Genomic DNA, 25804 nt, shown 5'->3' with positions numbered 1-25804 from the left:
TCATGTCACCTCAGGGAAAGATAAAGTATTTATTACTAGCTACTCTTGTCTCGTTACTTTGCCGGCCAGGACATCTTCCTTGACTCATTCTCAGACGTGTAATGTAAGAAGCTTTAAAAAAAAGTAAGCAGCGAGCGAAACATTTGTCAGCTAGTCATTCAAATTCCACAGGATTTTGACGTAAATATTTCGTATCACATGCTTAGTTTATCATGCATGATAGGGGGACAATTTCAGATTTTTGTCACTAATATATTTTTGTTTACCAGATTAGTTATGGGAATTCAAGCTCTCAGATAACTTGATCTGTATCGTTCCATTTACTGCATATATATTATATATCTTACAAGAGCAAGACATGGGTCGGCGGCATACACCTTGCGGTCTGAGATAACCAAACAAGAAAACATGTGGCCATTTTACTTAGCCACGGAAGCACAGAGCCTTAGGGTGTGTTTGGTTGAGCTGTGGCTATGAGAAAAAGCTGCTGTGGGCTGTGAGCTGTGGGAAAGCTGCTGTGGGCTGTGAGCTGTAGAAAAGCTGAAAGCTGTTTAGTTAAACAAGTATAAAATATACCTTCTATCTTTATCTCTCTTGAAACAACTGTAGAAGAGCTTTTTATTCCACCAATTTTAAAAAGTAGAAAGCCAAAAGCAGGATCAAACCAGCTTTCAAAAATATACTACGAAAAAACAGCTGCTTCTAAAAAAGCAGCATTCAAAAACAATTCCTTTGGTTGAGCTTTTAGTTTTTGGGGCCAAAAGCCAAAACCAAAAGACCAACCAAACGCACCCTTGCATATGCCATTATGCCGTCAGCCCGTCACCTTCCTCCCGACAGAGTGCTAGACATAGTGCCAGCGCTTGACGCTGAAGACAACTCACACGCCACGGCATCCAGCTCAAGCTGTTGGTCCTTCATCAGAGTCGCCATACTGAAACTGAAATTCATGGGCATCACCTCATTCTCCGGGAAGACCATGTCGCCATCAAGGCACTGGACAACTCGCCGCATGGTAGGCCTCGCGCTGGCCAGTGGATGTGAGCAGTGCAGGCCAAGCTTGAGCACCAGCTGCACCTCCTTGGCGGCATAGTCATCTCCGAGCCTCGGATCAGCTGCTTCCATGATGGAGCCGTTGCGCCAATGGTGAAGCACCCAGTCGACGAGCACGGCCTGACTCCCTTGAGCGTCCTCCTCGACGGGAGGCCTCCCGCATGTAACCTCGAGAAGGAACACGCCGAACGCGAACACATCAGTAGGGTGGTGCCGCCTTGGCTCTGTGCCCGAGCTCCGGGGCGAGGTACCCCATCGTGCCAACCACGTGGGTGGTGTTCGGATCCGTGCCATGGTCGTACATCCTTGAAAGCCCGAAATCACCCAGCCGGCCGTTCATCTCCGCGTCGAGGAGCACGTTGCTGGCTTTGATGTCCCGGTGGATGACGACCTTCTCCCAATCTTCGTGAAGATACAGCAGGCCTGACGCTACATCTTTGATTATCTTGAACCTCTGGCCCCAATCCAAGGCGGGTTTATCTTGGTCGTGCAAATACCTGTCGAGGCTGCCGTTCGGCATGTAGTCGTAGACCAAGAGGAGCTCACCTCTCCGCCGGCAATAGCCGAGCAGTTGCACGACGCTCCGATGACGGAGGCGTCCAAGGCTCACGATCTCCGCGACGAACTCCTTTATCCCCTGTCTGGATTCGTGCGAAACCCGCTTGACCGCAACCTGCGCCTTGGATTTCGGGAGGACGCCCTTGTACACCCTCCCAAATCCTCCTCTCCCAAGCAAGTTCTTGTCCTTGAAACCGTCCGTCGCGTAGAACAGATCCTTGTACGCAAAGCGATGCGACCCGAAGCCAGCCTCCCAGTCCTCGCGCAGCTCGGCGAACCTCGCTCGCCGTTTGGCGACGACGACGATCGCTGTGGCCAGTGCGAGAACGAACACCACAGACGCGATTGGCAGAACGACCTCGAGGACCTTTGACCGGGTCTTGCCGATCGTGCGCGGCAGAGCTGGCAGCATCGACACGTTCAGAGCCGGGGCCTCGCCGTTCATCTTGAAGCTCCAGCCGAGCACGTAATGGTGCGAGAAGATTATCCCCGTTGCCGAGGAGAAGCCAACGTACGCGGGGTCCGTGACCACCTCCGAGAGATTGACTGACGGCGGACAGGAGAGGTTTCTTTGGCTTGGGCATCTCGACCGGGAGCCATGGTCACGTTGAGCTCCATGGCCCGGCCATCGTACTCCACCCACACCTGCATGGCCTTCCGGCTGATCAGGCTCAGGTTTCTGAACGAGCCTGGTCTGGTCGTCGTAGTAGCCCGCGGAGGCCGCTCGCACGGAGGTGAGGCTGTTGACGTCGACCCCGACGTGGTTGTCGTCGATGTCCCGAAACTCCGCGTTGAGAACGGTGTCGAGCTCGACGGCGAAGAGGTGGCTTGCTGGCGTTGCCGTTGTCGGCGGCGTTGACCAGACCCAGGAAGTGGCCCGGCAGCGCCGTGGAGAAGGTTCCTGCTCGCGGAGACGACGAACGCCATGCCTTGGCTGCTCACGTCGGGGTACTGGCCGATGATGCCGAACACGAAGGCTGTGGAGAAGGACGCCACGGTGCTGTTGTTCGTTCCCGCCGTGGAAGCGCAGCGGAGTGGGGTGGAAGGCGTGCCCCTTCAGCACGGTGGTGCCGTTGGTGAGCATGAGAAGGCCGTCCGGCGTGACTGTGGCCATGCCGTCGAGGGAGAGGTTCGCGCCGGAGAAGCCGTTGAAGGTGAACACCGTCTCGTTCACGGCGGCCACGAGGTGGTCAAGCGTGACGAGGAAGAGGAAGAATGTAGGCAGCATGGCTTGATCAGGTTCACGGCGAGTTCAAGAAACTAGCACTGTAATAACTGATACAGAGCTCTCTTTTTTGGCCTGAAAACAGATGAGTGCAGTGCTCACAGGTCTGCCTGTACAGTTTGCTGCGTTTGACTCAACAAAATGGACAGAGGCCAAGGTTTATTTGACTGTCGGCACTTACTTCTGTGCTATAAATAATGTTAGAGTCCCTAGCTCTGGCAGTCTCGTGAAGTCGTGTCGTGCCTGCCAACCACGTCAACGGTTTCTTTCTCATGGTTGGTGATGGTTTGAACAACGGTCGGGTTTACTGACGGAATTTTTTTCCCAAATAATATTATTTTAATAAGTAATTGCAAATCTAGATGGTGTTATGAAAAATTTGCAAGAATAGATGTCTATCGGACACTTGGAAAGCCGACTGGACACTTATCGGCTACTGGTTAGCCGATATGGGCATATCGGCGGCTTGGATGCCTGATTAGTCGCACCACGTAAATCTGAGAATGGCCACGTCAAAGTTATCTGTACTGATAGGCATATCGGCATGCCAAGGGCCGACTACAGTCTGTCGGCCGTCCTGTGGCCGATAAGCCTTAGGCTCAGGATCCGCCGCTCTGCCGAAGCAGGTACTCAGTGGTCCAGTCATTCCTTCAATCCTATTTACATTTACAACGTTGCTTTGTTTCTTTGCCTTTGCATACTAGTATACTACTCTATTGTGACTGTTGCATGTGCTTTTGGCATTTAGATGCCTCCGTTGGAATCCAGCAAAGAGGCGACACCTGATGGAACTGGGCGAGTGTTTCAATTTTCAAGAATTCGTATCCAATAAAATTTGAATATGGATATATGTATCCATATCCATATTCATATTCATTTTATGATATATTGAGATTTTAAACATTGCAAATGATTAATGACTATTGATATAAAAAACTAATATTTTAAAAAGAGCATGTCAAAAACTAATATTTCAATAGGATAAACATTGTTGTGGCACGGAGATGATCTTCCTCACGATGTCTGCATCATCTAGCTTTGTTAATCCTATTAAATGGAGCTCATTGACAATTAGATTCAACCGAGAATACATATTACGAACATGCTCATCATAATTCATTGTAAAGGAATCATAATTTTATTTAGCTAGACAATATTTTTGCTCACGGACATTGGATGTGCCGTCATGGAGCTCTTGGAGTTTTAACCAAATTTCATGTGCCGTATTTAAAGTGAACACTTGGTTAAACATATCCATGCTAAAAAATTCAAACAAGTAATTTTTAGCTCTAGCATTGAAATGCATTTTTTTTTCTTCACTCTTTGTGGGTTTATCGAGATTCTTAATGGATTTCATCCCGTCACAAATGACTCTCCAAACACCCAAATCAACCGCCTCAAGGTGACAAGCCATTCTAGCTTCATAGTAAGGAAAGTTAGTGCCGTCAAAGTGCGGATGCCTAGAGGTATCCATCCCAACCACTCTAAATAGCGTCGGCTCAACGACAGTTAAGACAAAGGTCCAAATTGAGCCAACTGGCTCTGATACCACTTGAAGGGGACCATGATGCCAAAGAGGAGGGGGGTGAATTAGGCAACTTAAAATTATACTTCTTAACTATGGCCTCTTTTTTCTACCCTTAGCAAAATCTATGCAAAAGATAAGCTATCTAAATGTACAACTATGGTTTTGTTAGTGTGTTGCTATCTCTACCGCAAAAGGAGTAATGTAAACAATGTAAATGCAGAAGCTAAAGAGCAAGGTAGAGATATGCAAACTCCCGTCGACGACTCTGGTATTTGTACCGAGGTATCGAGAAGCGCACAAGCTTCCCCTAGTCCTCGTTGGAGCCCCTCGCAAGGAATCCCTCGAAAGGGCCAAGCTCCCGATCGGATAACTCCGTGGATAGCCTCGGGTCTTCTCCACGCGCAAGCGGGTCTTCGACGTGCCTTCCGGCAAGGCTCTCCCGGATGCTCTCCGCTATCTTCACTATTAAGTTTCTGGTTGAAACGCTGCGGGCCTTGTTCCCTCTGGTACACGGTGGCGGCCACACCATAAACGCGGTTGGTGTGATCTCACAAGACTACAAGCCCCTCCGATGTACAACAATGGTACGCGCAAGCACCGAGTGGTAAGAGGTATGCAAACCTCACTAAACACTAGGCCTAAACCTAGAGCAAGCGCATAAGTGGTGGTCTAATCAACCTAAGCACTTCGCAAAAGTATCTACGCTAATCACCTAATGAATCACTAAGCACCATACAAATGGAGATTACTAAAATGGTGTATCAACACTCTCGATATGTTTTCTCAGCTCCACACACCTCAAATGACTGGTTGGGGGGTTTATTTATAAGCCCTACTGAGAAAGTAGCCGTTGGGGACGAAATTTCGCTTTTCTGCTACTGACCGGATGCTTAGGTCGTCCTGATCGGACGCGTCCGGTCGTCCCGACCGTTAGAGCCGCGATCAACTAATCAGACGCTGTCAGCAGCCGGTCACATGCCACCGGATGCGTCCGGTCATAATTTCACCACTCTAGAACCTCTCTGTACTCGATCAGGCGCTGCAGTCCTGCGTCTGGTCGTTTTGCCGCCAGCGTCCGGTCAGTGCTGAACGTGTTGCCGGGATGATGAACAGTGACATCGGTGCATCCGGTTACTTTACTATTCAGCGTCCGGTCATTGCTGCTGACGCCTGCTGCTGTCGAGTCTCTTGATCGGAGCGTCCGATCTCTGTGCCTTCAGCGTCTGGTCACCTCTGTGAGCTCGTTTCTTCGCGATCTTGCGTCCGGCTTGGTTTCAATCTTCGTGCTTGGACTTTGCTTGATATCTTGGGTCTTCTCTTGTGCTTCTAGGGTGTTGCTTATGGTGTTGATCATCGGATCATCACGTCGCCTTCGTCCAAGTCACATCTTGCACCCTATTGGACTGCAAAATACACACTTGCAAATTCATTAGTCCAATTTTGTTGTGTTGGTCATCAAACACCAAAATCCAAAGTAAATAGGCTTGGAATCCATTTTCCTTACCACGCCAAATGTCATAGCGCGACTCGTCACTATAGTCGTGCTAAATGAATCGGCGTGACTAACTAACTATGCTAGCACATCCAGAGAACACTTTACACGTCTCGGAGTAGTGGAGCTGACGAAGTCGTAGGCTGAGCGAAAGGCCCGGAGGGCAGCTCGGATAGATGGCAATCTACTGTGATATCAGAGTCCTCATGGCAGGGATCAAGGGCCGCTCACAGAGTCTGTATTGGGCTGCGTTGGTCGGCGCCCCCTCCCTTGCGCTCTTGCTAATGCATAATCGATGAAGGTAGAGGAAGTGAGGCTAGATCAGGCTGGTACCGGACCAGTGCACCTTCCTGCCGCTTGATCTACCCGCAGGCATAGGAGGAATATTTTTATTATTTGTTTTTATATTTATAAGAAAAATGGCAGATGCTCGGCGGATAAAACGGATGATTGAAAAAAGGAACGATGGACGCCGGATAAATTTGACGCGTCTAAAAGAGCTAGTTCCGGAAATTTTAGGTTGTGATATGTTTTTTTAAACATTAGTTTTTTGTGCTAAAATAAAAAAAACAGAGCTCGTGACTGTTCATGTAGGAGGTGACAGATAATGGTATGCCAACTAATGATTATGATGTGAGACTCTCTCTATTTGTCACGTGGCAACACTCGTGGGGGGTTCGACTAACGCATGCATACTATTTACGTTTGATTAGTTGAACCATCAATGAATCAAATTACAAGGCCCCATTTGGATCCTTGGAATTGAATTCATTTTAATAATCATAATTTAGATACATATTAATTAAGCTACTATGGTTGTATATGGATTATATTTGTATATTGTTATTGGCTATACGAGAGAGATACCTATGGGTTGTATCTCTACCGTAGGGAGCGAGTTGAAGAATGTGTTATAAGTTGCAAAGTAGAAACATAGAATGGTGATCTATAGAATCAATTTATATCTCTCACCTTATGAATTTGAGATAGGCTTATATGTGAACTTTGGAAAATAGTGGAATGCCAAATTCCAAGCCAAATAGCCTAATTTATTAAGTAGATTTCAATTCCTCAAAATAAAAGGATTCAAACGGCCCATAAGATAAGTTTTGTTCTTAATCAAAATTACATCAACAACTTGGTGATGAAAATCTTTATATTTTAGAGAAAGTTCAGGATTCAACGGCCCATGATTGTTTTTTTATTCTTGCAAAATAAATAGATAGAAAAGGACCGAAACAAAAAAAAAACTTTCAGTGGTTATAAGGGACAGCCAGCTTCTACTTAGAAATTTACAATTTTTGAGATCTTTAGATATTTGCCTAATATAAAAAAAAATCTAAAAGCAAAAAATAGTAAAGAGACGGGACTTGTCTGGTTACCGTGGCAGGCCGGTGCGGATATACAAATGGAGAGCCGAGTGGACTAATCGGCTGCAGGAAGGCCGATAAGAAATTAGTCGGCTAACCTGGCCTCTGCACTACAGTATCCATCCGGCACATAGGATGGCGCCAATTCAATAGCCGACAGGTGCCCTGTCGGCCATCGGGTAGCCGACAGGATGTTAGTTTTGTAATTTTGTAAAAAGAACACTCGGATCTGCAATTATTTATTAAAATAATATTATTTGAAAGAAAATTCCACTGACGACGTTCCTGACAGGAGAGATTCCAAAGTATGACTAGGCACTGCAGATGCAGCGTGAAGTTAAATCCGTCTGCTCTGTTTGGAAATTGAAAGTGATGGCATAAAATTAGTCACTGATGTTGTCCGATAACCTTCCTCCTGTCATGATCGATAAGACTTGTTGATTCAGACATACTACACATGACTGCATATGTAAACTGTCGTCTTTTTGTGTAGAAAAAGAGGAAAGAAAATGAATACTCCTATGTTAATTGCAATTTTCAACTGCCAGGCATTACCATTTTCGTCACCCATAAGGCCACTGTGCACCAGAAGCAGTTGGTAGACAGTCACAAGCAATTGCTGGTACAGTGGTACAACTGGTCTACACGAACTACTGAGGTTCCTCAGACGACATTATTGATGAGTGGGTTCTTTGGGCCTGAAAGTACTCGAATAATTAATTAATGGCCATAAAAGATTCATGTTAAGCCCAAGAATAATAAGGCCGGCCCAAGTCTCACAATATTACTACTAGGAATATTTTCCTTTCGACTTTACGTACATTTTTAGCGGCAATTTGATGCACTACTAGCTCCTTCATTTTGCCCTTTTCCCAAGATTCACTGAACCATATAAATATCCTTTTCTGTGTGTGCCGGTTGATCCTTCGAGATGAGGTGAGTGGAGATATAGCTGGTCTCCTTAGGCTAGGTCCATCCTAAACGGGCTAATGCTCCTACCACTGAGCTCACTTGCGAAAGCAGCAAGCAAGCAAGCCACCCTCGTGGGCCTTTTTGACCTGCCTGGCCTGCATGCATATACAATTAGGCCTGATTTAGTTCGCGAAATTTGGATTTTGGGTCTACTGTAGCACCTTCGTTTTTATTTGGTAAATAGTGTCCAAACATTGACTAATTAGGCTTAAAACGTTCGTCTCGTAATTTCCCACCAAACTGTGTAATTAGTTTTCTTTTCGTCTACATTTAATGCTCCATGCATGGGCCGCAAACATTCGATGTGACAGATAGTGTAGCAACTTTTTAGAAATTGGGTAGCAACTAAACAAGGGCTTATACATGCTGCTGGCCAGTGCCAGCTTAACGCTGCCATTTACACCGCCGGACACGAGCTGGTTTCGCCGGAGCCCTTGCCAGGCCCTAGGTGCCTATCCCCTATCGGCTATCGCGTGGACGTGATCCCCTCCCAGACTCCCCCCTAATCACAAAAGCGAGGTCGTCCCGGCTCAGTCATTTCGGTCCCAAGCAAAAAAAAAAAAAAAAAAAAAAAAAGGGAAGCTGCACATCGAGACCTCACCGCTGTCCGTCCTGTCCACTACTCCACTGGGCTGCCAGCCGGCCGGCCCACCGCCTTTTGGACCGAGCAGGGCAACGCCGCGGTGCCGGAGCATACTCACGACCAGGGCCCCCGACCCCGCGCCACTCGGATGAGATCACAAGCTTCTATGGCCAGCAACGAATTCCTCGATGGCAATCACCGAAACGTTAGCTCACCGGTCACCGCGGTGTCGGCGTGTCGCTGACTTGCTGCTGGCTGCTCCGTGGCCTTTGGAGAGGATAGACGCGGATCCGGGCCGGGGGACTCGGGGAGAGGGGAGAGTGATTCGGTCGGGAACGGCCGCGCCGGGCGACAGCTCCGGTGCCGGTGCCTCCCCCCGTACGCACAGCTGCACAAGCGAATCCATGGACAGCATGAATTCCGCCAATGATTTCTTCGCCTGTCAATCTGCAAGTGGGCGTCGGCCTAGGTAGCTTAATATAGGTAGATGCTCCTAGCAAGTCCGTTGTCGGCCTGGCCGTACCCTAGCTAAATTGGCTACTTGTGTGTGTCTTGCGGTTGGCATGGACACAGGTCCTTTTGCTAGGGCCATCTTTTGCCTTTACTTTGTTGACTTGCTACAAGCACTTGGGTGTCAAATATTTTGGGCGTCGTTTGCAACGTGGGCATTTCACACATTGTTTTTTAGTCAACAATCGGGTGTTTTATGGGATCCACACTCGGACTCGGGTGTTGGCAGACCTTAAAACACCCGATTTTTTTTCAACTAGCAAATCTGAGTGATAGAGAATCAAAAAAACACATGAAATACAAAACCTCGTATCGTAATCTGATGGTGACATATAATATACACCAACATGAAATCAACAAATGTTGATATGCACTATCTGACATATGCTAACACTCACACCAATAATCATACTGACAGATAATAAAAAAACATATATTAAATACAACTAAAATACTTATACTAACAAAATACTAAAATTACATTTAAATTAGGAAAAAATTACATAGTCTCCTAGGATGTAAAATTAGTAATATTAACATATAAGTGACCCTGCACAATTGAGTGATGACCTCACTAACACCCTAACACACATCCACGAGCACAGGTAGAATAAAGAGCACACAAGCAGAGCACTGCACAAGTCTTAACTCTGAAACTATCGACTTACAAACTGAAAAATGATAGATCATCAACTTGCTAAGAGCTCAATCGCTGTTTTTGAAGAAATGCTAAAGGGTAAGACTAGTTGCTCAGAGCAACCATATAAACATGAACTACTGACATGCCTAAAAACAGCCAAATGCTTCAACTCCTGGGGAAGTAGCACCTGCCACAGAGAGGTTCCAATCGCAGACACTAAGCAAGAAACCCAAATGGCATACCGAACTTTAAAACCTAAGCATTTCTACCCCGTGCACGATATAAGAACTGTAATCAACTGAGAAACAACACCGGCATTGAGGTCTGCGTAGGCCAACTGATAGCAATAGAGAAAAATAGCAGGCGCTGCTATAAGGAAAAGCCATACCCGTGAGGTGACCAAACTCCGCCGCAGCACGAACAACGCTAGTGGCCCGGCAACGGCGGGCACGCGATGCGTGAGACCGTACAGCACCAAAGGCGCAAGGGCAGGCACAGCGGATGCCTGAGCCGCAGGCTCAGCCAGAGCACGCCGACCTCTGCTTCTTGTAGATGCTCTTCTAGAAGGCATCTAACAGAATGGCAACACGAGAACAGAAAGAAAGAAGTAACAACAGTAAAATGACATGATCCCTCTGCATAGCCAACAACTATAGGAACGTAGCTTAACAGAATGGCAACACGAAAACCGAAAGAAAGAAGAAGCAACAAAAGAGCACATAAGCAGAGCACTGCACAAGTCCAACTCTGAAACTATCAACTTACAAACTGAAAAATAATAGAACATCAACTTGCTAAGAGCTCAATCGCTGTTTCTGAAGAAATGCTAAAGGATAAGACCAGTTGCTCAGAACATGAATTACTGGCCTGCCTAAAAACAGCCAAATGCTTCAACTCACAAACTGAAAAACAGGTACAAGATAACAGATAGAATTGAAATTTCTTCAAAGACCAAAGCTGTGACAAGGATAATACCCATGTAATCTAACAAGGATCCTAAACCAAAAAATTTACCAAGGGCAACAAGTAGATCAACCAAAATAGCTCATCTTACAAAAATTGAAACTCCAGATCAGTACCAAATCCCTGCTCCAACCATAGAACCAGTTGCATCCATCCCCAAACACAGCAGTGCAAAGCAAAGGAAGCAAAGGGAGCAAACCTTGTAACCTGATGGAATTGCCTCTCAACAGTGCAAAGCAACACGGGCAAGAAAACAATGAGAAATGTAACAGCCACATAAACCAGGCGCAACTGCCAATTTTAAACAGCAGAACTAAGAGTGCAACCTGCACCTCAAAGGAAGAAAAGCAACTGAAACAAAACCAATTGAATAGAAACCTATGGATTGAAAAGATTACATCTTCAAAGGTACTATTGCAATACTCGCACAGACACTACGAATGCACAACAAGAGCTGACCAAAAACTAATGTAATCCTGCACCAGAAGGACACTATAGAGCAATGCAAATATCAGATCACATATGCCAGATTCTTCAGGACAAAAAACATTTCTATGGAATACAGATCTCAGAAAACATGCCATACATTTCTCAAAAAAATTCTATGGATTGGAAAAGACACACCACAATTACCACATTTTACAGAAACAAAAATTGCAAATGTTTTCTATGTAGTCCAAATCTCAGATAAAATTATAGCAAATTGTTCACAAAAGTTACAAATTTTATAAACATTTTAGAACCTTGAAAAACACTAATAATCAATGGTAACACACCAAAATATTAGATACTTAGACTAGTTCATGAGAATCTATAGCCAATCCAAGCTGTCATATCTGGTTATTGGAATAGTCATTTGAAACAGCTATTTGACACATAAACAACCAATTCAATCAGCTATATATGATTGACCAAAAATAGCATTTTGGAAATCTATTTATTGATACCAAAATAGACAACTCGGTCTATACATAAACACCAAAAAATATTACCTTCTCTGTAGAAGCACCTTCAGAAGTTGTCCTCACGACTTACTTTATATTTCCTTACACGTTTCTTCCCCCTTCTGCAATGGCAGAGAATAGGACAGACAATATAGTTCATGGTGCCAAACATACTAAGAAAAATGAAAAGATATTACGAATTATAAAACAATAATGAAAAAATTACGCATTTCAACTAGGGCAATTTCTAGTATTGAAAAATGCAATATCAGATCTTGTAAGCTTACTTGCAAAATCAGATCCTTCATAAGTAAATAGGGCGGCATTTCTCCGTCTAATACAAACCTTATAGTAGCTGGCACATGAAATTAACAACAAAACAGATCAAAATAATGTATTCTTTTTCTGGAGTTGACTCAAGCGTAACCACAGTATATGACAATGTGATAAGATCATGCACAAAACAGAAAAACTGAGAGGATAGAGCTGTTTTGCACAAATTCCACCGCAAACAGATCACATGATAAGGAAAATATTCTTGTGAAGCCCTATCTTACAACAGATGCATAAATAATGATGAGAGTGAGAGAGGATAGAGCTCTGGTTGTCCTCTGGCTAGCTGCTGCTAGGGCAGGGAGACAAAGCGAGATTGAGAAAGAGTGTGTGGGTGGGTGGGGAAGAAGAGAGCCAGCCAGTGGTCTAGGTCTAGGCCAGTAGTGGCCTGACCCACACACGAGAGAGAATATTTGAAGGGAGGAGGAGCTGAGTTTGTGGGGTCTGTGTTGCCACAAATCATAATTTTTCAACATCATATATATGGTTCATTGTTTAGAGAAATGTGCATATAGAAAAGCCCACTGGTGCATGATCAAACACCATCTATATGTTCTGTGGTGCCATTGAGGCCTATATCTCTAGGCGTACCATAGCACAAAAGATGAGGAAAAACATATCAGGTTTTTCCTGTTGTGCCCTAAAAATCCAGAAATGCTTCCTAAATTTTCTGATATATAGTAAGGCAAAATTGTATTCTATACTCAAATCAGCTTCATCTAGAACTACACCAGAGGCCCCAAACTACATAAAAGATTGAGCATGGAATGGAGTTGTTCCATACCGGGTTCTTCACAACCTTGGCCATCTTGCGGAATCCCTTGTGCATGACAAATTTGTCATAGAGGCTAGCAGCAAGGAGCTTAGATTGTGGGGTCTGTATTGGCACAAATCACAATAAAATAGAATCACAAAAATGTGGTGTGTGCTGGTACAAATCACAATTAACAAACTACAATTTATCCTATACAAACACAAAGAAAAATATTGAAATGTGTCAGCACAAAATCACAAGTAATAATTTTTTTCTATAGGAAGACAAGGACAAAAATGTGGATTGTGTTTGCACAAATCACAATAAACAAAGAACAAGGTGTGTTTGCACAAATCACAACAAACAATTTTTTATATGAAAGGACAAGGACAAAAATTTGATGTGGACTAGCACAAATCACAATAAACAAAGAAAAAGTTATGTTAGCACAAATCACAAGAAACAATTTTTTTCTATGAAAAGACAAGGACAAAAATGTAGTGTGTGCTAGCACAAATCACAATATACAAAGAACAAGGTGTGTTAGCACAAATCACAAGAAATATTTTTTTTCTATGAAAGGACAAGGACAAAAAAGTGGTTTGTGCTGCCACAAATCACAATAAACAAAGGACAAATATCTAAATTGCAAATGGTCCAAATGTTATGCGCAAAGATTAGGAATCGTGAGAGCCAAGATCAGGAACTTAGCGGTGCATAGTTTACCAGAGGGGGCCACAAGGTGCTGGGATATCCATAGCTGTGAATCCGCTGATGCACTGGGCAGCTTGTCCTTCACCTACCTTCAGAATGTACTGCATAACAAAAGAGAAAGAGAGTCAATTTTAGATACTGCAACAAGAATACCAAATTGTGATAATGGAGAAGGGATCACACCTACTTTGGTTTTAGCTTGAACTTCTTGCCTCCAATAGTGAACACAATGTCAGGCATGGATCCAAAGACTGGCACAAACCATGGCTGATTCTCCCATGGTACTAGATAGACGCTCACAAAGCTGTCATAATGAAACAGTTAAGCAGAGTAGAGTACTAAGTGTACAAAAACGCCCTACACTAAATGTCAGTTAAGCACACTTGATTAATGTAGTTCAGGATGAGCTCCTATGTCTTGTTCTTTGCAAGTTGGTTCTGCATCCATACCACAACCATCTCATAGGCATTGCATATTGGATCATAGCCTAGGTGAACAGGAAGGGGAATGTGAAGCTTAAGTCATAGCCCCTTTTGACACCCTAGAAGGTGAGCTCCAGAACAGAAGTGGCTGTGAGCATGGTAGTTTGCAGAACCGCTGTGCCTGTTGATAAAATACACATGTTCAAACATTTATACATAAAAAGAACACAAATTAAAAATTAAATAGTCAAAGAGTGTATACTTGCATAATATATAGATCAACTAGCAGAAAAACAAGAACATGAGGAGGCAAAATGGTTCAACACCAACATATTGCATATGCTCATAGCTACAATTGCGGTGCCCGATAGTTGCAATTTCCATTATTGCTGATTGCAATTATGTAATTCAATGTTTTATTTGTTTGGTTTTCATCAAGAGCAGATATTAATAGGAACATCAATGGGCAGATAGCAGAAACTGACATGAGCAAAAGCAAAAGCACAAGACATGACTAAACAAAGGGAGTGTGTGCACAGAAATGAAACAACAATATTGTATTACTATAATCCGTCCACCCAAATACAACAACAACAACAAAGCCTTTAAGTCCCAAACAAGTTGGGGATACAAATTAAAATAGTTGCTGCATCCAGTAGCTCAGGGTGCATCCGAGCAAAGGACACTATTACAAGCGGCATAGAAATAGCTACTTAACATGCACTAGCATTATTGTTACAAGTGGAGCTATATATGAACTACTAGTAGTGTACATGCTCTTTCACTCTGCTTGGTGGATTAAAGTGCAAACCATAAGAGCTAAGCAAGAAATAGCAGATCATAGAGGTGTATATGCCACAAAAGCAATAAACCAACAGGTTTATTCTCATATATGCCACATTGTTCATAGAAGAAACATATTATCCAAACAAAAGAATGCAGGTCCTAGAGACATATGCCACATTAACAAGATATACTAAAATTAGGGCGCATTTAGTTCGTGCCTCACTACAGGGGATCGGCGTGCTTAGGTGCAGGCCAAACACGCCCTTACATCACCAAGTACAAAAATTTACAGTGCATACTACGGTGTAAACTTAGTGATGGTAATATATAAATGGTGCCCTAAGCAAAAAGTAATCTTTTGCATAGATATGAACTTATCCTTTAATCATTTGTATATCGGGCTTGGGTGTACCTCAGTTGCATTCAGATCATCACCCTACCAGTAAAGTATACTGAGGTGTTGAGCCCCCTGGAAACAATTCATGCAAAAAAAAGTGTCAATGGAAAAGGACAACTGGATGAAAAATCTTATAAATACAACTGTAAAAAAATAAAGGAAAAATTGTTCACTGACAAACAGAAGAGTGAAAAAAGAAAAAAAAAGGTGCAGCAGCACAACTGATAGGCCGAAAAGGAAAAACGATTAGCTTTAGGAAGCCCCAAAATAGAATAAAGTCCTAGTAAAAAAGGCAAAAAAAAGAGTTGTTCTATGCTTCGACACAGAAATACTCTAGTACAAGAAAAGGGTCTAACTAAACAAAGTCTACTAGGAAACATCTAGTTATAATTCAGTAGGACACATTCACCATCATACGATCCAATTCTCGGAAGTGCTAAATGATTCACCACATCTCCCAACCAAGCTAATAGGAGCAGAACATCTACAAATTTAGAAGGTTAAGGCACTAAAACACAATCCACAACTAGCTAGAACTAGCCATCCCATATACATTAACAACCAGATAACCAACTATCCAGCTACCATCTCGATAATATTGGGATCCAAAGCTCACCCCGCCTCAACAGAATATACAAGCAATAGAACATACAACCTACAGTTGATCAAACCTACCTCCCTGGAAAAAGGTGCCTTCCAATTTCAATGCACAGTAAACTAAATTTAACCTATCTGGCTATCTTGCTGAAAAAGGTTGCCAGTTGTTGCCTAATGAAACAAAGTGCATCGAGCCAACACTTGAATTGAAAACGCATATCCATACGACGAAAGCGAGCAAACGAGGAGAAACATAGAAATTCAAAAACTCCTATATCACGAATGGAACAACCAGAGCGACAAGCAAGTTCTGAATTAACTAATGAAACATTGTTACACACCGCACCCAATGATTTGTTGCTCCAATTTGAACTACTAAACTACTATCTCCGCTGGCCTGCTCAAATCCCACCGCAACTTGGACATCACCAGAAGCTTAGAAGTTAGAAACATAATCCCAAGCCGTTGCCAAGCAACCCAACAGCTCATATGAGAGCTAGAGCACAATACATCGAAATAGAGCTCTAGAGAAACCAAATTCCTAAGACCAAGCAAATCAAATCCCAGATTCCTAGTACAAGCAATTGGAGCTCCATAGAAGCAAATTTCCTCAGAACAAGCAAGCAACCAAATCGCCCAAACCCGAGGACAACACCACCCTAGAGGTCCTCAAACCAACCCACCTCCTGATATTCCTAGTGACCTCCAATTGGAATTGGATTAGATTTACCTGTGCCTGCGCGAATGAAAGATGCAAGCGATGGATGGATGGCCCAGATGGCAGATGCGTCACCATTCCAGCTCCATGGCATCAACTCCTACAGCCTGTTCGCTTGCTCATAAACGATCGTAAATTTCCAGCCGGGAACAGTGTTTTTCTCTCACACCAAACCAGCCAGCAGTAAATAATCCATGATACGATACGGCCTCCCGAACAGGCTGCTAATCTGGCCGACACCAGACAGGGCAACTACCCAGCAGCAACGACATTGGAATACTAGGACAGGGCATTGACAAGCCTATAATGCAGATCCCTAATCTAACAGACATCAACAAGGATAGAAACCAAAGCAACAAATCGAACACAAATCCAACCTCCACATTAATGCGAAATGCCTGCTCGAACCCTAGGGTAGACAAGGATGCCTGAAATTCCATCCATCCCCAACACATAAGACAACAGATCCAAGCAATAAACTGTAACCCTGACCTCTAGCCGTCCCATCGGCCTTAGCCCACGGAGGCGTGGACAACAGGCCTCGTGATCGGTGGGCTGCCACGGCCGCATGGTGTGGAACTGAACGCAACTAATCGGTGGGCGGACGTGTGGGTGCCGCGCGCGACAGCAATGGCGCATGCGCATCCTGCCATCCTGGGCGCCTAGGCGGAACGAAGAGGGTTGGGATGAGAAATAACACGAGAGCGAACCCTAACAACGAAGATTTCTAGGAATCGAAGCAAGAAAAATCAATGAACCTTGCAAGCTTTTAGAATCGCCTGTCGCCAGTACCAGTGGAGAGCAGCTCTCAAGGAAGAAGACGGAGGGGGAAATGAAACAATCACAAAAAAACAGGAATGACCCCAATTACAAAACAGTAGTCCTGAGAGTGGGCCCTGCACATCATAGACACAAAGCAATGAGACGGATCGGACGGACGAGTCTTGATCCAGCGGCCCCAAAATCCGAGTGTCGCACGGCGCCAAAACAACCAGGTGTAGCATAGCATTTGTTTAAAAAAAAATCCCAACCTGGCCAAAGCTCACTCGAGCGTCTGAACCAAATTCCATCGTAAACACGTTAGCTAGCTGGAGGGTTTATTACTGTTACCGTGTGAAAATGAAAACCAGGGGGCAAAAATGGTCAAACCTTGTGCACTGCTGCATATATATATATCTAAGTTTTGCTGCTCAGGAGCTAAACACCCGCGCTTAACCTAGAAAACAGAATCAAAGAAGAAACCTGTCCCTGAAACGACGTAGTATCGTTACATCTACGTACAAGCCTGTGCCTGTCCCATCGTTCGATCAACCATGGAGCTTAGTACATTGGTAGTAGCGAAGAACAAGAAGAACCGTGCCCGCCACCCCGCGGTGGTTCTTCTCCTACTCGCCTGCGCCTGCGCCGGCGGCATTGTGCCCGCGAGCGGCGCCGGAGGCGGGAGGTGGGACCTCCTGCAGCGCAGCATCGGGGTGTCGGCGATGCACATGCAGCTGCTGCACAACGACCGCGTCAATATCTTCGACCGCACCGACTTCGGCCGCTCCAACCTCTCCCTCCCCGACGGCCACTGCCGCGTCAACCCGCGGGAGCGCGTGCTCCCTCGAGGGGACTGCACCGCGCACTCCGCCGAGTACGACGTGGCCGCCAACGCGTTCCGCCCGCTCTCCATCTTCACCGACACCTGGTGCTCCCCGGGCACCGTCACGCCCGACAGCACGCTCGTCCAGACCGGCGACTGGAACGACGGGTTCCGCAACGCGCGCACCATGCCCGCGTGCTACGCGTTCATCTTCGGTGGCCGGAGGCAGTTCAGCTACGAGTTCTACCCGAAGGCCGGCCCTTCGGATACGTCCATCGTCCAAATGCCATTTTTGGTGCAGACCAAGGATTCCGAGGAGAACAATCTTTATCCGTTCGTACACCTCAACATAGATGGCAACCTTTTCATCTTCTCCAACAACCGCGCCGTCCTCCTGGACTAAAAGAGTAACAAGATCGTGCGGACGTACCCCGTGCTGGGCGACGGCGACCCGCGGAACTACCCCAGCTCGGGCTCCTCGGTGCTGCTCCAACTGAAACCCAACCCCACCAAGGCCGAGGTGCTGGTCTGTTGGCCCTGGGCAGCACGAACTGCACTCACACGCTCACACACGAGAGGAGACAGAGGTGGAAGATGAACAGTGGACGCGAGTTTTGCCGGCGACGAACGCCCCGGCCGTCGGACGGCCTGTTGGCTTTATTAACTGGAAGATACACAGCTCGACGCAACTGAACTAAACAAGATACACGGCTAAATAGCCTTGCCCACATGCACACGGGAGCCACTACTGCCCGGGTCTCATGCGTGCTCGCACGTTCCACAGCTTCCGAACCACACACTCATATGCTGCACGTACGCCGCATGAAACGGTCCTCGGACTAAGCCACACCTCCAAACGTGCCTGACTAACATGCAGTGGCTAATACTACTCTACTATATACTCAACACATACAAGTCCTAGAGACTAGCTAACAACCTATCGTGCACGCACACTCTAACTTGCTAACTAGCCTAATCTACATGCAAATGACTCTTGAATCCTCCACGAGAACACATCTCATTTTGGATGACACAGACTACGTACATGATACACATGTACATGGCCTATATGCAATAACTCAAATAACAAAGTCATGATTATTCCTAACATTGCCTCCCCTAATCTTGACTTGCGCACTTAACGCTTCATCACAAAAGGGTTGCTTCGTTATCGGCCTTCGCAAGCAGCGCCTCTTCCTGCTTTTTCTTTGGACATTCATGGGAGAAATGTCTTTGCTCGCCGCAGTTGTAGCACTTGCCTTTCTTGTTCTTTGACTTGCCCTCGCCGTACTCAGAGTAGGAGCTGTTACTCCCGTCATCATCATTGTCGCCGCCGCAGCCACCACCACGGCCGTTCTGCGCATCGCCCGCACGTGCATGGTCCTTGTTGCGTCGTTGACGACAACGTGCCTCCCACTACTCCTCCATGAGAAGCAGCTGCCCAGTGCGCTCGCCTCCAAGCTCGACGCCGCCGCAACGCTCCTCCGCCACACGCAGCCTACCGACGAGTTCCTCCAGCGACATCTTCTTGAAGTCGGCGAACATCTCGATGGAGCATGCAATTTGGTTGAACCTCGATGGCACAACCCGCAGCATCTTCTTGACGACGTGCTCATCCTCCATGTCCTCCCCCAACTCGCGCAGCTCCGCGGTGATGGAGCCGATCCTCACGGCGAAGTCATCGATCGCCTCGCCGTCCTTGAACGCCGCGTTCTCGAACTGCTTGAGGAGGTGCTGCGCCTTGGCTTCCTGCACATGTGTGTCTCCCACGCGCAGCGACTTGATCGCCTCCCAAGCCTCCTTGACCGTCTTCTTCGCGACGAGCCTAGACTTCATCTCCGGTGGCACACCGCGTAGAATGACAGCCAGTGCCCGTCGATCCTTGCCGCGCTCAGCGCTGTCGCCCTCCACGGCATCCTAAAGCTCCATGCCCTGCAGGTTGCACTGCACTTCAAGTGCCCACTCGTGGTAGTTCGTCTTTGTCAGCTTTGGGATCTTGACGCCACCAAAACCGCGCTCCACCACGACCGTACGCGGCGAGCTGGTGCCTTCCTTCACATCACCACCGGCCATCGTCGTTGCCGTCGGACCTCTGCGTGGGATCACGCGCTTCTTCTTCGGTGGCTCTCGTGGTGGACTGAAGGAACCACCGTAGTACATACACCGGCTCTGATACCAATTGTTGGCCCTAAACAGCATGAACTGCACTCACACGCTCACACACGAGAGGAGACGGAGGTGGAAGATGAACAGTGGACGCGAGTTTTGCTGGCGACGAACGCCCCGGCCGCCGGACAGCCTGTATGTTGGCTTTATTAACTGGAAGATACACAACTCGATGCACCTAAACTAAACAGGATACACAGCTAAATAGCCTTGCCCACATGCACATGGGAGCCACTACTGCCTGGGTCTCATGCGTGCTCGCACGTTCCATAGCTTCCGAGCCACACACTCATATGCTGCACGTACGCTGCATGAAACGGTCCTCTGACCAAGCCACGCCTCCAAATGTGTCTGGCTAACATGTAGTGGCTAATACTACTCTACCGTATACTCAACATATGCAAGTCCTAGAGACTAGCTAACAACCTGTTGTGCAACACACGCACACTCTAACTTGCTAACTAGCCTAATCTACATGCAAATGACTCTTGAATCCTCCACGAGAACACATCTCGTTTTGGATGACACAGACTACGTACATGACACACATGTGCATGGCCTATATGCAATAACTCAAATAACCAAGTCATGATTATTCCTAACATGGTCTACGGCGGCACGCCAGTGGGCTCCTACAACGCCACCAAGGGCGGCGCTGGCACCCTCGTCCCGGCGCTGACGACGTGCGGGCGGATCAAGATCACCGACGCCACGCCGGCGTAGGTCATCGAGACAATGCCATTACCACGGGTGATGGGCGACATGATCCTGCTACCCAACGGTGTGGAGGTGGCGATCATCAACGGCGCCGCGGACGACACCACCGGGTGGGAGTCCGCCAAGACCCCGGCGTACCATTACTCCAGATCAGGACAATACTACCAGTTCAAAAAACCCCATCACTGTCGAATTTTAAACCGGCACAACCATGCCGGTAGTGGTGAGGGTTAGCTATCACTGTCGGTTCCTACAAACTGGCAGTGTTCTTTAATTTCACTGCCGGTCCTTTATACAACCTGATAGAGTTCAGTTCCACCAACACTATCGGTTCATGAGATCATCCGACAGTGTAACCTCGAACATCACTGTCGGTTTATGTTTTTGGCCGACAATGTTGTCGTAACCAGCACCGTCGGTTTGTGACAAGATCCGACAGTGATGGCTAATCCAACATTGCTGATTTATGGCTCAAGCCGACAGTGCCATCTTGGCCATCACTGTCGGTTTGCCGTTCGCATTTTATTGTTTTATAATTTATTTTAATTTATATTTTTTCGTGGAATCGGATTTCGCTTTATATATGCTACGTAGACAACATGTCCATCAATATTAAACATTACAAATGTTACAGTTACAGTTCAAATGTTCTTATCAAGATCTCGATCACTCAAAATAAAAAAGAAATTATTCGATAAGATGAAGCATGTTTCTCGGACTTCTTACAATAATCTAGCGAGTCGCTCTGGGCCATACTGGTCCTTGAACTTCATGGATTGTGCAATGAAAAATACTCCATCTTTTTCTAATACCTCGGCTAAGATGAATTTTGCCAGCTTAGATTATATGACGATCTCCATGTCTACTAGCCTTTTGTGGTTATATTTCTTGCGCTGTCGTTCAAAAAAGATGATATCCAAAGAGTAATCAGTAAATCATTTTGTTGAATTATTAACAGACAAAAATAAAATGAGGATTATACACACCAACTTATCTGCTTCTTCTGATTTCCCGCCGATGTAGTGAAGCATTGTCCATATTACATAAAACCCGTATTCATTGGTTCTCGTCGGCTATTTTAGGTACTTCCCCTCAATTTCAACAACCTTAAATGGGACATGCGTCCCACCAATATGTCATCTTCGAACACTGTGCAATATTAAAAGGAGAAACATTAGAAAGCAATATGCGTGATTAGAAAATAATATGTTATTAGGATCGCTTACTAATTCAGCACTGCCACCAGTGCATCCATATGATGAAATAGTTTTTTCTTCGAGTCCCACACCTCGATCAGATTTTTAGCAAGATTGACACACATGAAGATGAAATGGTTGCTGCAATCACAGAATCCTAATTATCGAATAATCTTAACAAAAAAAGAAGCATAAAATTAAAAGCTGAGAACACATACTCGCAGTTGTAGGCTAGAAGTATGTGGGTTTTGTTCTTTATCTTGAATTCATCAAAAACAGCAATCAATCTCTTTTTCAGGTCTTCCACGTCACATCCATGGATGTAACACCCCTGGTGTTACGAGCTTGTTTAGCATTGTGATTTAGGCCTAAGAAAAATTTCTGAAGCGAGTTTTCTCGGCTTTTGGATTTAAAACATACTTGAGATGATAAGCGAATCCTGTGTGACTCAGTTTAGTGGACTCACATCAACGCCCAGGTGAAATTATTCAGCGCGTAGAGATATTTAGAAATGTCTGACAATAATTCTGGCAAATAAATAGTGAACGGTTTGTTCTATTAGATTAAGTATGAAAGGCAACCTTTATAAATAAAATAAAATCAATTAATAAATAGAATGATATATATAGCTTTCGAATCTAATTTAAATTCGAACTTGTTGAAAATCTCCTTGTTTCTAAATGTTGCTAATTGTCAAAATTAGTAAATTGATAGAAATATCTATAGGAAAAAGTCTACTTCACCCCCATATCTTTCATACTTGGTTTACTTCACCTCCTCAACTATGAAACCGTCTGTTTTACCCCCTCAATTTTCCAAAACCGTCTATTTTACCCCCTAGGCGGTTTTTCAGCGGCGGTTTTGCTACAGTAACGTCGGATTTGCTACAGTAACGGTGGTTTGATACAGTGTCGTCAGTTTTGAATTTTCTTTCTTTTTATTTATTTTCGATGAATTTTTGAAAAATCATAGAAAAATCATAAAATGAAAAATCTAATTTTATTGGACTCCACATGAGTAGATCTACACAATGAATATATAATACAGTATGCTTTAGTATAATTTTTTTTTGTAGCTTTAGATTAATTAGAAAATCCAATTTTATGGTGAAATTAATTAGAATTTATCTATAACTAAGTTATACATAGTCCAATGAGTACGAAATTTTTACTATAGTTTAAGCATACAATAATTAGCATAGCATAAAAATTTCACCACAATTGGACCATAGAAGCTGCAGCTATGAATTATTCCAATTAATTTTACCACAAAATTAGATTTTCCAATTAATCTAAAGCTAAAAAAAAAATTTGTACTAAAGCATACTGTATTATATATTCATTGTGGAAAAAGTCTAATTCACCCCCACCTTTTATACTTGGTCTACTTCACCTCCTCAACTATGAAACCATCTGTTTTACCCCCTCAACTTTCCAAAACCGTCTATTTTACCCTCTGGGCGGTTTTTCAGCGGCGGTTTGCTATAGTAACGATGGTTTTGCTACAGTAACGGTGGTTTGATACAGTGTCGTCAGTTTTGAATTTTCTTTCTTTTTATTTATTTTCGATAAATTTTTGAAAAATCATAGAAAAATTATAAAATGAAAAATCTAATTTTATTGGACTCCACATGAGTAGATCTACACAATAAATATATAATACAGTATGCTTTAGTATAAATTTTTTTTGTAGCTTTAGATTAATTAGAAAATCCAATTTTGTGGTGAAATTAATTGGAATAATTCATAGCTGCAGCTTCTATGGTCCAACTGTGGTGAAATTTTTATGCTACGCTAATTATTGTATGCTTGAACTATAGTAAAAATTTCGTACTCATTGGACTATGTATAACTTAGTTATAGATAAATTCTAATTAATTTCACCACAAAATTGGATTTTCCAATTAATCTAAACCGTCGTTACTGTAGCAAATCCACCGTTACTGTAGCAAAACCGCCGCTAAAAAACCACCCAGGGGGTAAAATAGACGGTTTTGAAAAGTTGAGGGGGGTAAAACAGACGGTTTCATAGTTGAGAGGGTGAAGTAGACCAAGTATGAAGGGTGGGGGATGAATTAGACTTTTTCCTATATATATATACATACTCACGTGTTTATTTTGATAATCACGCTCAGTTGAAAAGTTTTGGTCTAGTGGCAAGTTTATGTTTTTACGTATAGACTCATTTTAGTTCCTTTGATAATTTGGTAACGTACCCGCGACACAGCTGCCCGTCTGGCCGCTTCATAAATTCACATGAGTGGTGTGAAAGCACATAGTAGACGAGAGGTAGCGCAGCAGCTCTGCATGCTTCATTTACTTTTCTAGCACGGTGTGCAGCGTACTCGTCTGGCATTGCTATTGATCACTGTCTCATTTTCATCGTGGCTCTGCATTTCTCTGCATTGCAAAGCCTCCCATCCAATCGCATCTGAACTGATCCACTACACTAGGCGTCTAAAATTGGTGCACGTGGTTCTGCCCCTGCCCACACCGGGTCCTCTCACCTTCCTGTGCTGGCCGCGTCATGCCATCCCGTTCTGCTCCCCTCGTCGTGCTTGAAATTGATGACGAGCCCGCACGTGTCTCCTTGTTTCCCTGTGGCCTCTATCTACCTCTGTCTCTGAGTGTTTTTCCGAGCCGAGTCAAGTCGTGCCAGACCTGTCTCTCCCTTTTCCCCTCTTCTCTGCTGCTGCTTCTCGCGCTGCTCGCACGCGCCCCATTGCCGTGCCGCCCCTCCCTTCCCTGCTCTGGACTGTAGCATCACATCGCTGTCCCGCAGGATGCCATGGCCGTGAGCCTCCACCATAGGGCCGTCCGGCCACAGTACCACGCCGCTCTCCTTTCGCTCACTGAAGCCACGTGTGGCTTTGCTCGACTCGCTCCTCCGCGCCCTCCGTGGCTGCTTCCATCGCCACCACCGCGCGTGTGGGCGCGCCAGGCCGTGGGAGCCATGGAGCCACGCTGCAGCGCTGCCTTCCTCTTCCCTGCTCTCGCCAGCCGCATTGCCCCACAGCATCTGCTAGGGCTGCGCCCGCAGGCGCTCGTGCCTGCACCGTCGAGAAGCCATGGCTCGCCAGCCATTGTCCGCACCCACTGCCATAGGTCTCCCTACGAGCGTGAGCCCCTCAGCCGTGCTAGGTCTGCTGCTCTGCGGCATCGTCATTCTCAAGCGCCTCCTTCGCCTCCAACCGGCTCCCTACGCCATTGCCGTCGCGCGCCTGGCCGGCACCGCCGTGCCCGCCACCACGGCTCACGCGGGCAGGCTGCTGGGGGCCGACTCGGGTCTTGCCGCGGCTAGGCATGGTCGCGTGGGCTCCCGTGCCCCTCACCTACGAGTTCTCGCCGCCGCCGTGCCTTCCCCGACCGAGATTGACCGTCGGCCGGTGATTCCCTGTCCATGCTCTATTTTGAAGATGAAGAGAGGGATCCCGGGGTAAGGAATGAGTAATTCCAGGGTGATTGCTACGAATTGGATGACTCATATGAATAGTAGCATAACAAATAGATAGAAACGTAGGGACATTTTTGCAAAACTATCATCGCGTTGGGCTGGCCGCGTGGGCTGCTGCCTCGTGCGCGCTG

At 45.5% G+C, this 25804-nt stretch overlaps 1 long non-coding RNA gene and 2 pseudogenes across 1 annotated transcript; 1 reads left to right on the top strand and 2 right to left on the bottom strand.

The window, feature by feature from the left end:
* Positions 1-787: 787 nt before the first annotated feature.
* On the bottom strand, positions 788-2839 carry LOC136502208 (L-type lectin-domain containing receptor kinase SIT2-like; annotated as a pseudogene).
* A 9301-nt stretch (positions 2840-12140) lies between these two features.
* On the bottom strand, positions 12141-18801 carry LOC136502200 (uncharacterized). The gene is made up of 7 exons (XR_010770446.1): positions 18572-18801; positions 15260-15316; positions 14023-14242; positions 13827-13943; positions 13652-13740; positions 12956-13048; positions 12141-12193 (listed from the first exon to the last, which is right to left on the bottom strand). It is a non-coding gene; the product is annotated as an uncharacterized lncRNA (long non-coding RNA).
* The window catches only part of LOC136502191 (aldehyde oxidase GLOX-like), a 26022-nt pseudogene continuing 17923 nt past the window's right edge, over positions 17706-25804 (top strand).

The sequence above is a fragment of the Miscanthus floridulus genome, chromosome 1, assembly GCF_019320115.1.
Source record: "Miscanthus floridulus cultivar M001 chromosome 1, ASM1932011v1, whole genome shotgun sequence".
Taxonomy (NCBI): Eukaryota; Viridiplantae; Streptophyta; class Magnoliopsida; order Poales; family Poaceae; genus Miscanthus; species Miscanthus floridulus.
This window is presented reverse-complemented; position numbering and strand designations above follow the sequence as displayed.